This window comes from Sinohyriopsis cumingii, chromosome 1 (genome assembly GCF_028554795.1).
Source record: "Sinohyriopsis cumingii isolate HCF-2022 chromosome 1, ASM2855479v2, whole genome shotgun sequence".
Classification (NCBI taxonomy): domain Eukaryota; kingdom Metazoa; phylum Mollusca; class Bivalvia; order Unionida; family Unionidae; genus Sinohyriopsis; species Sinohyriopsis cumingii.
This window is the reverse complement of record NC_142961.1, coordinates 34,215,978-34,231,742: the sequence shown is the minus strand read 5'-3', so window position 1 is coordinate 34,231,742 and position 15,765 is coordinate 34,215,978. Positions and strand designations below refer to the sequence as shown.

The 15,765-nt window shown below is 37.9% G+C and overlaps 1 protein-coding gene across 3 annotated transcripts in view; it reads right to left on the bottom strand.

The window, feature by feature from the left end:
• LOC149806681 (uncharacterized) overlaps positions 1-15,765 on the bottom strand; it is a 237,866-nt gene that overhangs the window by 184,282 nt on the left and 37,819 nt on the right. For all 3 annotated transcript variants that reach the window (XM_089956447.1, XM_089956437.1, XM_089956461.1), the window contains exon 2: positions 8,372-8,557. The gene's annotated coding sequence lies outside the window, so the exon portion shown is untranslated. The remainder of the gene's footprint in view (positions 1-8,371; positions 8,558-15,765) is intronic.

The following is a 15,765-nucleotide window of genomic DNA, read 5'->3' as shown; positions in this document are numbered from 1 at the left end:
GGTCTATAATCTGATTATTTTAATTGTAACTGGTGCTTATCGAAACGCCAGTACCACCGGCTGTTCAGAGGCGACTCTTACCGCCAATACGACCTATTTCCGCGAAACTCAAAAAGCTAACCGACTGTGACACTAATGTTCAGTTGGTTATGACTTTTACTCCGCATGAGACCGATAATTTTGACAAGAAGGCACATACACTGGGTGTCAGGTCTGAATATTCAGGGTTAATGACTATAAAAGAGGTGGCACCTGACAGCAAAAAGTCTTATAGTTCCGATCGCAACACCTCCAAAGTTCCTGGGTGGGTAATTAATTCGCCGACTGATACGCTTTATCAAAAACATAGACACCCTCATCACACAGAAATCTGAAGCCGTTTCAGAAGAGGCGAAATGCTTTGTGATATAGGGTAAACCATACAAAAACGTGTTTAGCTTGCATATCTTGGTTGCATAGTTAAGACGAAGTTTTCAGCAAGACGATGATGCCGTTTGGTTTATGCAACACACTAGAGATATTTGGGCGTAGGATAAAAGCTGTCCTACGAAGTTTGCCAGGTCTATCTAGATGACGTGGCAGTGTTCGTAAGCACGTTTGAACAGTTGCTTGAGAGACAAGCACGGGTTTTTATGTCTTCAAAGGGCCGGGCTGAAGGTTAAACCCAGAAAATGTAACTTCTGTGCGCGAGAGGCACTGTCTCTTCGTCATACCATTTGAGCTTCAGGAATTGCCACCGATCCTGAAAATGTAGATGTTGTAACGAAATTACCCGACCGTAAATCGGTTACTGCTGTACGGAGATTCCTTGGGTTTTGTAGTTATTATCAGAGGTTCGCGGGTCGCTGTGCTGAATTTTCCGCTTCTCTGCTTACGGAAAAGAACACCGCTTTCCGCTGGACGTCTTCCTATCAATACCATTTGGAGGTGGGACGATGCAACCGAACTTTGGGCCAGATGATAACGATATACGTTGAAGATAAACAGGAAAACTGGGAACACTAACTATCTCTTACTAGCATGGCCTATCGTGCATGATATAGGGTAAACCATACGTTTTTGTATGGTTTACCCTATATCATGCACGCTTTATCTTGAATCACACCGAACAAGCTGATGGTGGGTCTAGATGAGAATCTTCTTACAGATCTTTTCGTTGGCGAAACACTAGATGAGGTCCGAAACATCTCAGATCATGCCAGAATATAAGAAGGCAGTGTTGGCGGCCAACGAGCAAACGCGAGAGAAATTAGGCACCATTATTCGGCAAATGATGGCCACCTATGCTCTAGAGGATCAGTCATTCGGTGTTGGTGACCTTGTGTTGTTATATCATACTCTGAGAAAGGCATGGAAATCACCTAAGCTGCAGGTCGAATGGACTGGACCTTGGCGCAGTGTTAAGAAAATAACTGGAGTCACTTACATCGTCGCTGGAAGTGATCGTAAGACGACTCAGATTATGCACTTCAATCGACTGAAACCCTGATTGATACGACCTGAGAGTGAACATGAATCTACTATCAGCGAGGAAGAATCACATTATGTGAGTGATGAGACAGAGGAGGGAGAGAAAATGTCGTAACATCCCATTACGGCTCATAAGAGCTAAGGTTGTGGCACAACAGAGGGCACACCGCGACCCCAATAAAAACGAACATGAGAACTGTAGCCATGGGAATACCAAGGAGTTGCAGTCAGTCTTACGTTTCTTTCAATTTATTTTGTTGTGTTAATTAGTTTTAATCAATTACTTGACCGGTGATAGAAAAATATAAGGGTAGGGAAGAGCTGTGTCCCCATGGATATTGAATGGTTGGGTTACGGGCGTTGATGTCGAACAGATGGAATAGAGTAAGCCAACGGATAGTTTGTACAAAATTATAATTATGCAATTTGATTGTGATATGCGAATATGAAGGCAGATTCCTCTTTGCTTGTTTCTTTCTTTCGTAAATGGATTGAGATTCGTCATGTGCAGGATTAACTTGCAGAAACATTGATCAGCAGTCATTTGATTTAAACAAGAATAGTGTAAATATTAATTGATTTATGAAGTTTAAAATAGCCGACTTTAAGATGTGATTGGTTGCACGCGAGTGAACGTTTTTTTTTTTGTCCGTGTAGCAATTGTGTCTTAGTGGTAATGTAGATTTGAGGATGCGGCGTCATCTAGTATCGTCGTACGGCGACGGGGGCCCCGAGCGGCCGAGTGGTATAAAGCGCTCTCCATTAAGGATCACTGCCATCTCACCTTTGGCTGTGTGGGTTCTAGTCTCGGATTCGGCCAATGTGGGTATGTGAGAAAGCTTGCCAGTAGCTTCTCGTGGGTGGGTGGTTCTTTCCGGGGTTTTCTTGGGTTCTTCCTCCACCATTAATACTGGCCGCCATGTATAGCATATTGTGTGCTGAAAAATGGCGTTAAAACTCCACAACAACAACAACTTATGGCGACGATATATTTTGCGCCGTTCAGTGATGGGCGTCTTGGGTTCTGAGCGACGTTTGTTTTTGTCTTTCAGGAAACGCAGTCCTTGTACCTGACTGTTCGTTGTGGTAAGGAGGGTGAGCCTGCATATTTTTTGTACCTATTATAGATAGTTTGTTGACAGGCGCTTCCTACATTATTCTTTGAATAGATAGACTAATCAGCTTGTGAAGATTCGGTTTACTTGAGGAATCACCGAAAGACAGCTCATAGTACGCGAACATCGATTAATAACATTGTTATATTGACCATCGCAAAGTCATATTTAGAACTGGCTTATTTGTGCTATGGGAGAATTTACACTGCATGTCATGGATTATTTGTAATCATCTGTTTGACATTGTTCTGAATTGCTCTCAGGTGTAAGGCTTCTTGGTTCGGTGCAGAATGAACGAATGGTCCAGCGTGGGAAGCCGCGAGAGTGCGATGCTCCAGCATGGAAACACGTTCAGCAGTAACATCATGACTGTTGTTCGCGTGATGCCGATGAAATCTTCCCGAGGAAGTTTGTTATCTGTCATACCAGCGTCAGTTTATACATTTGAGCAGCAGTGTAACACGCCAGGTTTCTTTGTCGTCTTGTTGGAGCGACTTGAAGTAGGTAGTGAGAATGTGTTGGAGACATGTAAATAGGAGGGTGTTGACGTGGTATGACTATTTATGTGGAGAACTGTTGGGCATCAATTACAAAATCGCTATCGTTCTACCTTCAGTATCTTCGTTGTGGTAACAAGAAGTGCCTGTGCGTTTGACCACTTGTTGGTGACCTGCTTGTGGTGCGGGATATATTCAAGATAAGGCCATTGTGGCAGCGTGAAGAAGCTGTCATTTTTCCTCCGTTTACTTAAGTAGACGTATCTACCAGCTAGTAATAGATCCGGGTAACACTGATGTGGCTATCGTCTTTCATTTTTGCTTTCTAATGAGCTCGCTAGAGATGGTCTTGATTTGTTTAAATGGACTTTTAACCTGCTATTAATACACAAGAAAAAATTTACAGTCCAGTGTTATGTTTGATTGACCTTTATATAGGATTTGTTCGTTGTTAATATGTACCTTTCATAGGCGATGAGTGATTTTGCTTTTTCTTTAATTTCATGGAACGTGGCGAATCTAGCGGATCATATCCATTCATTTTGATTTAGATTTGTAATCATGTTTGAAAATCATGAATCGGGTTGGTAGTCTAATCTAGAGGAGTAATCAATCGCGTCTCGTTACCAAAATTACGACGTTTTGTGATCATTCGGAAATGAGTGATTTTCGGAGGCGTGGGTAATGTAATAAAGCTTTGGTATGTGCTAATTGTATTAACTTCTCCGTTTATAGATTTGTTTGATTGTAGTGATTAATTGCTGATGATGGGAAGTCGGTACTGGGAACATATTTCTTAACTCGAGTAATTAGACAATTTCTAGGAGCAGACGTCATAATGGACAGACTTCACTAGACTTTATTAGTTTGAATTAGTTTCGTATTATTCATTTGTGATAGGAATAAATATATATAATTCTTTGCATTGGGTATTTGGGTCATGTTTTGTATTGGATGCCGTGTACTAATATTTGCCTTATAAAGGCTTACTTGTGAATCACACACATGTAAAATAAACAAAAAACAACAACATTCAAGTGTGAAATTAGTAGTTTCGCGATGTGCGGCCATTAGGTGATTAGGAATAATTATTTGTATTATTTGCGCGTTTGGAAATAGGGAAAATAGGGACTATCAAAAGCAGACTCACGCAGTAGTTGTTTTATTCGTTTGGTAGTAAGACCCGTTGTGTGAATACCCTTCCTCTTGAATACAAATCCTGCCAGATCAAATAGTATCTTAAATTGGAGCCGCTATAGGAATGATCTTCTGCCTGTTGAGAAGCCGATCAGATCAAATAGCATCAGATACTGGATCAGCTGCACGAATGCCTTTATAATGCATTTGGTCAGATCAAATTTTGGACCAGCTACATAAACGATAATGTGTATTACATATTTGCTCATCTAATATTTGTAATCATAACTGTGTGAGAAATTCTCTTGCTGGTTAAAAAAAAATTCTACACATGAAGACTTTTCTCATTTCCAACCTTTGAAATTGAATAAGGGAATTACGTCCTCTAAACTGTTTCTATTCTTGGTGAAGTTTAACTTCTTTAGACGCCAAATTCACTGTAGACAACTGTAGAACCATCAGTAAGTTAGAAGAAATATTAGGACAGGAATGTACATATTGACGCCTATCAAATACGGGTTTGTTAGGGAACCACGTGAACCGCTAACCAATCAGGGATCTGAGTGCAAAAGCAGTTAAACAGAAGATAACCTTTAAAATTACAAAAGATTTTACTATATAATATGAACAAATTTATATCGCTATAACTCAGCTTTTTTCACCCGAATTCGCCCAGATTTTTTGCTATAACCCAAAACATATATGATAAATATATGTGTGCATTCAAAAGAAAAGTCTTACATTTTGTTGAAGTTGAGTGTTAAAGAGTACTCCATTGAACAGTTGTCAGCAATCAACTGATTGTGAAAACTTTTCTTGGCAATTTTTCTTTATTAATCGCGATTTAAATTAAATTAGGCGATGTCATAATGGGGATTGAATTGCCAAACGGTGGATAGAAATAAACATACTAATGGCCCCAAAGTATCAGGAAAGATTTTGCGCTAAGTTAAAGGACGTACAGTTCATTGTTAATTCATTTTGTGTCATTAATAATTTGTAAATTTATTACACTTTTTGAGAAACCATTAAAAACTGTAACGATTTTGGAAGTAAACTATATTAGCAGGAAATTTATAATCCCTAAAGAATCGTAAAACACGAAGTGTTTACAAGGCTCTATTGGTCAGAAACATTGAAACAAGAAAACATCGAAAAGAAGAAAGCTGAATTTTGTAAATTTTTTATGTCTTGTTAAAGCTTTTGTGCAAAAGTGGACGTCTAACACAACATACTTACCTGTACAGGAGTGAATTAAATCAGTCCGTGAAGGCTAATACCAAAAGAAGGACTAGGTGGAGAAAAGTGTATGCCTTACGAAAGCCGCCTTCAAAGTTCAGGAGACATATCTTAAAATGGAATTCTTGAGGAACGAGAACAAATTAAGACCTGTGACAACACAGGGTAGGAACAATTTGCTCTGAAGAGAATACAAGTATCATGGCCAGTCCAAAGGCGATATCTCTACCTAAATTTCGACTGAGGATGATTGTGGATGTCCTTTATTCTCATGGAATTGACATGTCTTCACTCAATTTATGACTAGCAAAGCATATGATAACTCAGTTATCATGGTTATTATTTTGTGCAGCGATGTGATGTTACGTTATTCTCATTAGCTACGTAAAGTAGAATGTCGATGTGTTCGAAGAACAGTGTAAATTCTGTCAACACCAAGACTGTCATGTCATACCAAGAGAAAATTCTATACCTAAGTAATACAATTCCACCAGAAAATGGCAGGACAAATTTGGCCAATAACTAAACAGTGTAATAGTGTGCAGTTTCAGGTAAGGAATGTTTTTCAATTACCGAATTATCGACCACAATGAAAAAAAAAAACCAAACATAATTACTCTAGACTTCTTAAGTTACAGTTGTAAGATTTCAGTAAACCATTTTGAACCTAGAAGACTGACACAGAGTAATATTTGTTATTCTTTGAAATAATAAAATTTGGTTTCTAGTGTTCATATTAAAATGTTGCAGATTTACATTATCTTAGCTTCTCGTTTCTTTTGTCTTTTTTGTATCTTGAACGAGGTATTTTTATCGTGTCCTCGGCCCAAATTGATAACATCACTATTTAAATGATAGATATATGATTTGCATATACATACATAACATGTATCTATTTTGTAGACTTATTAGACCTATCGCATGTACGGAGGTATTGTCGTCATCATAATATTATCTGAAATGCAAACCTTGACCTCTAAAGAATTCCAGTTGTGTTTGCAATAACGTAGCCAAAGCAAGAAACGAAGACTTATCGCATGAATTTAAACGTAATGAGAAGATTGATGTTACCATCGAAAAGAATATTAAAAAAAACATGAACTTGAACTTATGACGTCAGAATTAAAATGACTTCATAAAAGCCGTAAGTTCAGAGGGAAAGGATATGCTTACACACATACAAAAAATATACCTTCAACTATTCGAAAATGTAATATTAATAGTATTATATTCTTACAGCTGCCAGCCAAGACCAATGAGTACTGAAGCATATCATTTTATTTTTTTTTCCGTTCCTTCTTGTGAACATTTCATCAATAAGACATCGGGACAAAGCACATTACCTACGTGTAGATTCCTTCGCAACACTTCAGGTTTCAGGTGTCAACTTGGCTATCATCGTTCACACTTTACACATGAAAATATTTTTAAACGTGTGCGCACATGCTGCACATGTTGTGTACATTTTGTAGTTGATTAATTTCTTAAAGTTGCATGAAAAGTTGTCAGCATAAGTATCTGTATAAAGTTGGTTATGTGTCTGTCTGTCCTTCCGTAATCAACCTTGGCTGATCTCTAGGCGGGAAACAATAAGACAAACACTTAGACTGATCCCTACACTAGAAACAATAAACATATAAATGAAATTCTGCTTTATGCAAGAGGTGTCCAATAGCACGTGAATAAATTAAACGTTGTGCCGCCCACCTTTGAGATGTCATGAGCCTATCTGATGAAGTATTCAGCAGGTGACAACTTGCTATAGTCAGATTATGTAAAATTCTAAATATAGTCATGGACACGTATACAGATTGGTCAGGTGTGGCTGTGGAAAGAAGCAACATCACCCCAGAGCTATACTGGATACACATGCTTGATTTAATTACGAATGATAATTGGGAGAAATGTTCTATTTAAGTGTGAAAAATGTGAAATTTCGAAAGCAGTTATGGATATCAATTGCACTTATTGATGAAGCTAATATTCTGGAAATAGTGACTAGATTTATTTTTAGAAAAAGTAGAAAAACATCTCCATGATTGAATAAAAGAGACTAAATTTTTAGAATTTTAAGATAATAACAAACAGACCCCGACCACACACACACAAAAAAAAAAAAACACAACAAAATGCGGTGTATACTTAATTTGAAAATAACAATCACGAACAGTACCAACAGTTACACGTTCTGAACTTTTCTGGTTGCAAGTCTGAAACGTTAATTCCTCACCTATATACCACTTCATATAGACACGTGGTTAAAAAAAACCAAGACATTGTGTATCAACTATTGAACGAACATGTCAAGCTGTTGGGTTTGAAAGATAACGCTCTGTAAGCAATCCGTAACTAAGCTTATACAGTGGTGTATTTTTTCATTGGATGACTGCATGTATCTAGGTGACAATAATGCATCCTTATCTGATAATGATGCCGAAAATTTAGTACCGAGCCATGTAGGTCATATTACAATCTATATCTGCGGTTGGTTGTGTTAAAACAAATAATACAATACACATCCACCCTACACGACCTCTCCAAAATCACGTTACCATCGAACGACATAAATCTAGCATAATCATATTCAAAAAAATTATATTCACGATATTAATAATGTCCTCAATAGATTACTCCGTGTTATAGCTTTATTTTATCTCTATATTTCTGATACACGTTTAACAAATACCGAAGATGCTTTCTATCTACAGACCTCTTATAACTGCAGGTGTGTGTGTATAAGTGTGCGTGCGTGTGTGTTGGGGTGGGTGGGTCAATACATATTCTTTCTTCCATCGTTTGTTGTATCTGCATAATGAAAATATCTCCATGGCAGCTAATGTGTTCTACATATAACTTTAACACAAACACGACTAAATGTAATGATCATATCGGAAAAATATGCAAAACGCTAACCTTTGTTGATCCATGACTGATAGTTTGACAGCATAATCCAAGGCAATATCACAGATTCAAATTTTGGAGAAACATTTTGAAAGCCGTCCTCACTCTTTGGTGAAGTGTACTAGGTGCTTATCATGTGCGTCTCCGTTGGAATGTTTGTTTTGAGCTTTTCAGCCGCCATGAAGTACCGGGATACGTCTGGAATAGAGAACATGGTAATCGCCCTATTAATGCAAACAAACGAATCACATGCACATTGAACATCAAAAGTTGACATGACACGCACATTGAAAATATGCACTTGGTTTCCAACTCGCTTTTTGACTCCGTTGAACCCTCTCAATTATTGCCCGTGGTGCTTAAAAGACTTCAAGCAAAATCATGTCATTGTTGGCAAACACGTTTATGTTTAGTGATTGGCACGCAAAGACAACTTTTTGTGCTGTTTTGCACTCAAAGAGAACATACATCTTTATGAGTCGAGGAGGAGGAATAAAGCGTAAGCAGTATTTTATTCTCTCTCTCTCTCTCTCTCTCTCTCTGTAGATAGAACAGACTATTCAATATACCTTCTACTTCCTCTGTTTTAGCAGTACCTCGATGAATATAAATGTAATTATGAAGCGAATATACGTTTATACTTATTTATTATGTGAATTTCAATTAAATAATTGCTCATCCGAATGAAATGATTGAGATTTCAATAAAACCCTCAAATAAAATTTGAGCTAGTGTGTATGGAGTAATTGGATGGGCATATATATATATGGAAATATAGAACAAATAGGTGTATATTTTTATGTATCACGCTTTATTATCAACCTCCTTTCCTGTCCAATGTTATTCGCCTTTATTACACCAATACGTAATGTTTTGTTTTTCTTTCTATGAACTTCTTATTAAGTGTGAACCTAGAAGATTGTACTATATATAGACACATTATCGATGATCAAACCTGAAGTATAAGAATTAGACGACCGTTTTATGATACAGTGGTTTGAACTGTTCCTTCTATGTTGTCACGAAAATATATGAAAGGAAAAAGTATGGCTCCAACTCCAATCTGAAATTTTTGTTTCAACATTTATTTAAGAATCATCTGCTCGTCGATAATTCGTTAATGAGTAGTACAGTAGTAGTTTTGGAGGCATGAAAAACAGTTATCAATATGTAAGACTGTAAACATGGATTTAACTTTTGATTAATATTGTGTTCATTTAATCGTAGGAAACTTGCTACACAGACACATGTGTCTTTTAATCAGACGTCTTCAGAATCGTAATGTGTACCAGCTGTATAGAAATGTGTAGTGCCGAAATAGTTTGTTAATTTTTCGTTCCCATCAAATAGAACCTTTGCTTATAATCGTATTATAATCTCGCTGAATTTAAATAGATTCTAATATACACAACGGCACATACTTCAACAACAGATCAAGATCGGTCGATTTTTATTCCTTTCTTAAGTTCAAAACTATATATGACTAACTGGAATCATGGACATGGTCATACAACACATTCAGTACACAATTTGCACACAAAATCCTTCCAAAATTTAATTTGCAAATATTCTACACAAGAGTATGATAGCAACAGTAACATCTAAAATCTCAAGATAATCTAATCTTTAGGATATGTACACAGTTCGTGATGGGGGTGGGATATGGAAAAGATTATTGTCGTATTATCATTTTAAATCCTGGGTTTTGCGAGCTGAAAATTTGTACTAAGTCAGATACGGGGCTTGGTCTGCAGACAAGCAAATAAGGCAACGACCTATTCGTATGTACACCACACGACTTTGAATAAACATATAACGGAGTTAATGTGGTACTACCATTTGGTTGATGTATTGCGATGTATACGCAAAGCCGTGTACTATAAACAGATGCTTGAATGCTATAATCTATTCTTGTTTGAAGTCGTTCAAAGCGTAAAGGGAAACTATAAACAAAAAGGTAAGAAGATACGGCTTGATTAAGGTAAATTAGAAATTGTACAATGTCAAAATGGCCTTGGTTGCGTTCACTGAAGTTCCGTTGCACAGAAGTTGTTCTTCGTGTTTATCACCACTTTTCAGCACATGATAAGCTATACAAAGTGGCCAGTATAACAAGTGGAGGAAGAACCAGCGAAATCCATGAAAAGAAACACCGACCCACAGAAGGCTACTGGCAAGCTTTCTTACATACCCAAACTGGCCGAGCCCGAGTCTCGAACCTACGAAGACAGAGGTGAGATGGCAATTGTCGGTTAAGGCTATCGCTTTAAAAGACTCGGGGTCCCGGACCCCCAGTTGTATCGAAGAGCATCATCTAAGTAATGATTGCCATTAAAAAGGAGTCCACACGTAGTCAAGAAGCGCATTATTCTGAGAGACCAGATGTTCAAAGCCAGCTAATGTAGTCGAGGCTACAGTAGTCGAAGCAGGTGTTTATTGGTGTAAAAGATAGGAATCATCATTCTAGCCTTACATAATACACCTAAAAATCATCTCTTTCACTTAAAACAAAACGTGCAATAATTTGTAATTTGGTTATGACAAACTGACATATCAATGCTTGAAGCTTAAATGTGAAACAAGGCGACTGATTGGCTGAAGTAGTGTATAATATATAGTCGCTGGCCAACCCACTCAAAAGGCACTAGACTATCTCCACAGAATAATGGATTCAATTTTGATTTTATATATTCATGCTCACCCAAAACATTTTGGTTTTATTTAAAGAAAACTATAAAAAAAAACAACCATCCGCCTATCCATCCTTTATTTATTTTCTTCGAGAAAACCAAGGTCAGCACCCTCCAATACTTCAATTCCTTTTCTCAAACATCTACAGTCCATCTTATTATTATTATTTTCAAATGCAAATATACTTCTTGACACATAATAAAAAAGAATTTAAAAATAAAAGTCATACGTAAACGCTAAAGTATCCAATATTAAGTAAACTAGATCACCAACCCAGAATTTAAAAAGAAAGACTAAAGCACAAATGCTCTGACATTGCAAATGCTCGGCCACAAACCCCAACAATAAAACAAAAGCCAAACTATAACAGTGAATATTTCAGATATCATTCTAACATATAGCACTGTTAAATTGATGTATGCTATTTTGCACGATCTTAAATCTGTGACATGTTTAAAGATGTTGCATTTGCTCGGAACTTCATTGATTATTAGCGAGGCTCCGTTCGATAACTATGTCAGACAAAACTGGACAAGGGTAAAGACTGCGTTGTGTTCAAAAGGTTAAAATGTTACAAAAACAGCGCTTGTACTTGCTGAAATGTTTGTCTTCAGTTGAAACTTTGCAGAGATCTTTATATTAATGGGTTTGGTAAACTGTAGAAGTTTCCAAACCTTTGAAATAATAACGGTGATTAGATAAGCTATGTCTATTATTTTAAAATGAATTATACAGCAAATTCATTCAGAGAATGGTCTTCACTCTAGGGGTAGGTGAGACCTTTGTAAAAGTAAAGGTTGCCCAAGGGACGTGTAGTTGACAGTCTATGAAGGAGACATAATCAGGTGTGTAAGGAGACGGTTCTGCTAAAGGAAAGACATAGAAAATCAAAGTAAACCGGTACTGTCCTAATTTCAGGCACAGGTTTTCTCTGACATGATCGTTCAGATAATTGGTTGAATTGATTTGGCTTAAATGATATGGGAATCATATATGCAAAGAATTTATTATTAGGTTTTTTGGATGATTTTGCCAATGAATTATTAGTTAGCAATAGGTAGCATAAGCATACGAACGACTTGTAACTATGATGTGAATTTTTTAGCTTATGAATTGGCTGTATTAACATTAGACCAGCTATGTGCATGTGCCTGACATTCAGTTCAAGATATTAATTAATAGTTCACACTGCAGGCATTTAAATGTTCTTAAGGAAGAGTAAATGAAATTACCGATCACTTAGAAGCTGGACTGTATGTGGACAAATACGGTATTGTTGTATTGGATCCAATGTTATGACCTGAAGTCAACTAGCAGTGTCTGTTGTGAAATTTGATCATGAGTATAACGGAGAGTGGAATTTATGATGAGGTCAGAAATGGGTAATGAACAACGAATTATGCTTTCTCTGATTGGTTTTATCAGGAAAATAGCTATCATGACTAATATAAGAAATTCCACTAGTAATTTAAGAGATTCCGTGACCAAATACAAAAGACTGGACAACCGAGACAGGCCACCAAAGGCGGTTTGATGCATAAGTAGGCCAGGGGGGAACTCGAGCGTTCAAGTCAACCCCAGGCTGCGTTGATTCTGGAGAGCGAACAGTGTAATGAAACACATGCAGGACAATTAAAGTTCGAAAAATTTACGCGGTTTCGTAATGACATTTGCCGTATCTATATAAATAGAGCTGCTAATTGCATTTTAGTAGCTTAGTTAATTTATTTTCTTGGTGGATAAGTATCCTGCAATAGTTCTGTACAATTTTATTTTCTTGTATCTTATTAATTAAATTGTTATATTATGTGTAGCAGGTGGCTCTATCTCTGCCCATATATCCATTTATTCCATCCATTAATTTCATTATAATGGTCTCTCGATCTGAGCCAGAACACCGTGGTTGATCATCCTCTCGGTATCGATAGCCATCTCCAAAAAGACACGCGACAATTAGGGGCTTGTGTGACGATTCTACAATTTATTTAAGTGAACAAACCTGAGCAAAGACAGAATAGGACGCAAAGTAAAACCTCTGATAAATTATATAGCGCTGGTTAAGCAATACCGATTAGATGAGTCGAACAATTGTGTGTGCATTTTATATAAGTGTTTCGAATTATCTTGTTATTTTCATTTAATGTTTTGAGAATTGCATTGGAAGTAGTTAGTCATGTATTTCGGCTATTATTATCCACGGTTTAGGAAAGGGTCCGAATAATGAATTTGTATAATTCTTGGGGGAGGAGGGATTACCTTTTTTTGTTCTCTTAATAGGAGATGTGGTAGGGTAGGTCTCAAGATAGTTTTGGCACGAAAGCGTTACAATCAATTTTGGAGGGAAATTCAGGCTCTCTACGGCCCCTTTTGTTAATCGTTTGAGAAAATGGGATAGTCCGGTTTAAACGAGTCTATATGCAAGAAGGTAAAAGAGGTAGGTAAATACGCGTGGGAGCTATTTGTCTATATTTAGGAAGGTAAAAGAGGTTGGTAAATACGTGTGGGAGCTATTTTCCAGTGGGGCAGTAGGACTAACAATGTAGGTAGCAAAACATAGGCTGAGAAAGCTTAGTTCTGGATGACGCCTTACAAATCGACCAAGATCGCGACAGAAATACATTTAGTTAGGAAATCTATGTTGATTGGGAAGGACGAGTGTTGTTACTAAGTGGCCCAGTTAGCAGAATTTGTAGAGAAAAGTTCAGAGAACACAAGAAACAACAAGCGGCGGAGCCAGAGAAAGACAGACAAGCGGCAGAGCGAGAGGAAGAAAGACAATCAGCAAAGAAGTAAAGAGAGCTAGAGTTAGCCAGATTGCAAATGGAGGAATGGGATAGGGAACGCAAACATACATTTGCAATGGAGAGGTTGAGTATCTAAGGTTAGTCCAGGAGGTCGAAGACTGGAAAGGGCGTTCAGGTTCCAACAGTAGTAGATTGGAAGATAGACGACCAATTCAGATCACCGTGCACACGTCGGACAACATAGACGAAATCGTCGACAACTTATTAACGCAGTTCGAAAAGTTTGCACTTTTACATCAATACCTAGAGACCAGTGGACCACTAACGTTTCAGCTTCCTTACAGGGAGCCGAGAAGGACGTCTATCATAATATGGCACCGATATGAGGCAGATTACTAGGTCGCTCTAAATTGCTACTACAGCATAATGAGCTATCGGATGAAACATTCCCAAAACCATTAGAGAGTCGTCGCTTTTCGAAACATGGATGAAATTGACGGGTACAGAGCTAACGCATGAAGACATATGTGCAGCCATTTTGAAAGAGTAAGTTCAAAGTACCTACCTACCATAAAGATTTAATTGTGGTCATAGCGGAGTACTGCTACTCAATCTTAGATGATATAAACGTGATTTATGTGTTTCGAAAGCGCCCACTTACGGCCAGTCACGTGGGGTGGCAGAGACAGACCTGACATCAGAGAGCATAGGAAGGCTTTAGAGGGGTCACCCCAAAAACGGATTGTTCATAACTGTGGGAGATCAGGGGTCGGTATTTACAGCTGAGATCATTTCCGTGGACAGATAAGGATACCCCTGGGAAGAAAGAAAAGCTCGTGTGTTACTGCTACAACAAACGCTTGTAACTCCAGAACATGTTAGGAAGCAAGAAACACCGGAATCAACCAACAAAGATGTAGCTAAGTTTAATGGGGAGAAGGCATCCGTGCTTTATGAGACCGGCTGCAGCTACCCGGAATCGGTAGATAATAAATATGATAAGCATGAGATTATATAGGTGATATGGTTAAAGATGGTTTATTAACCGGACGAAAGATTCGCTCTCGGTCGTTAACACCGACCTAGATGTATGCGAAAGATCCAATTCAAGCAGCGTGTTTGTCGGGTTCGTCTCACAACGTATTATTAGGTTGTCTGTATTTTGTTACGGCAACCGAATCCTGTTACGTGTACACAAGTGCAGGTGGAGTTGGTTGAGACGAGGGCTATAAAACAGACGATATGGTCAAAGCCGGTGAGACTCACGACTTCGCGCTGAGACAGTTGGCTACACGGTGAGTTGAAGTAACTTTGAGTAGGACTTGTCTTTCAACAAGGTACACAGGTATGAAAGACATGGGTCAGTACGGGATTTCCGAAAGGCGAAATGACGTTTGCGTTTCAATGAGGTATTATATACCGGTACGCCACCGAAGCAAACATAAGCTCGCACATGAGGGTTTACTTGGAGGCCACATGGGTGTGACGAAGACCAGAGATAGCCTAGTGAAGGAATTTTATTGGCCAGGTGTATATTGTGATATTCAGAGGTTTTCTTTATCACGTGACAGGTGTCGACGAGTAGCACATAAGACTTACTTTCGCCCAGTACCGATAGGAACCACCTAAATAATTGATGAGCCTTTCTCGAGGTAGCAATGGACCAGAGACTTTCGATAAAGACTGTGTCGGAGGGTGGTAACCGTTATGTATAAACCATAGTTGCTTACGCCAATCCTTATGCGGAGACAGTTGAGTTAAAAAACATTAATTCAGTTAAAATGAGGACCAGAGGGCAAAATATACAAGTCGTATACGATAAAATGATTATCGTCATATGCGGAAAGAGCAACCTTATTTTAGGTAATTTGGTATATCTTGCAATGGTTGTATTACGAATCTATGGTCTTAAAAATGATTAATATAAAATAGTGAGAAGCAGCAAGCATAGTAAACTTCAACAAATAATTT